Raw genomic sequence first — 1428 nt, 5'->3', positions numbered from 1 at the left:
AATAAATTAAATTTTAATACAAAATAATTTATTTATTTTTATCTTTTAAAATATCAATCAATATATATTTTTAGGTGAGTTCTACCCAACTCCCTCTAAAACAACATGTAAATTACCTTTTATGACGTGGCATATTTTAATTAGATGTTTAGTTTTAGTTTTAGTTAATTTAACCCACTAAGAGTAAATATCTTAACTAAAGTAAGACTATTTTGTAATTAAATAGTTTTATAAGATGGATGATTATATAATTTATGTAAATATTAAAAAGTAAATTTATATTTTTTACCATTGTTTTGAGACCCAATACAACGCAATTCCCATTCCTCTCTGAAATTGAAAGAAAAATCAACTCAAGCCCTACCCACCCATTGACCCAGCCCCGCAGCCACGCCAACCACCATAGCCACCTCAACCCCGCAACCCCACAGCAGCTTTATGAAGGTATGGTGTTTAATATAAGTAATAAAAAGTTACTGTTAAATAAAAAGATCACTATCTGCTGCTGTTTTTCTCATTGGTTTCATGGTGCCATTTTTCCTTTCTATAGGACATATGTGATCGCGTAGTGAAAGAGTTGGAGACATTAGGTGTTTCAGAGTCTTTTAACTCTAAGATGTCTGATGATCTACAAGTAACCAATGAAGCAAAAGAGTATGATTCAAGAAGGTTGAATGAGTCCAATGAAATGGCAAGTGATGCTGGGCCAACAAACATTCTGATAAAAGGGTCCAAGAAAAAAAAAAAAGAGAAAGCCACTCGAAGCATGATTTGGGAGAAGAAGAAAAGATTCAGTTTTTAGTATTTTAGTAAATTATACAATTACCATTTTGGGATATAATTTAATTTTAAAATAGATTAACCATAGTTAACATAACAACTAATTAAAGAGTGACATATCATAGAAGGTAATTTACATGTTATTATAGAAAAAGTAGAGTAGAATTTACTATATTTCTATCATACTATATTTTATAAAAGTAAAAGATTGATTACTTTTTAAAACTTCTATAAACTAATTTCTCTAACATTGTAAAAAAAAAACTAACACTAGTCAATGTTGGTTATGCTGAGATTTCGAGTAAATGATTAATTCTGTCTCTAAAAAAAGTTTGTTTTTTTAAATTGGTCCTTAAAAAGATTTTTTTAATCAAACTCGTCTTTCAAACATTTTAAGTTAGTCACATTAATCCTTTCATCATTTCCATTACCGATTGCATCAAATTTTGTCGATGTAACACATTAAGTGACCACTACAAGAAAAACACTAAATATCATCAGATTTACCATCGAATTTAGCAAGAAAATTTATCGGCAATTTAGCAGTCGATTTTTCGATGGTTACGAGTAAAAATTCGTCCCTCAAATAAGTTACTGTCGGATTTAAAATTCCGTACCAAAATCCGATGATAAATAGAGGTACAAAAA

Source organism: Arachis ipaensis, chromosome B08 (assembly GCF_000816755.2).
Source record: "Arachis ipaensis cultivar K30076 chromosome B08, Araip1.1, whole genome shotgun sequence".
Classification (NCBI taxonomy): domain Eukaryota; kingdom Viridiplantae; phylum Streptophyta; class Magnoliopsida; order Fabales; family Fabaceae; genus Arachis; species Arachis ipaensis.
Note: the sequence above shows the minus strand (reverse complement) of the source record.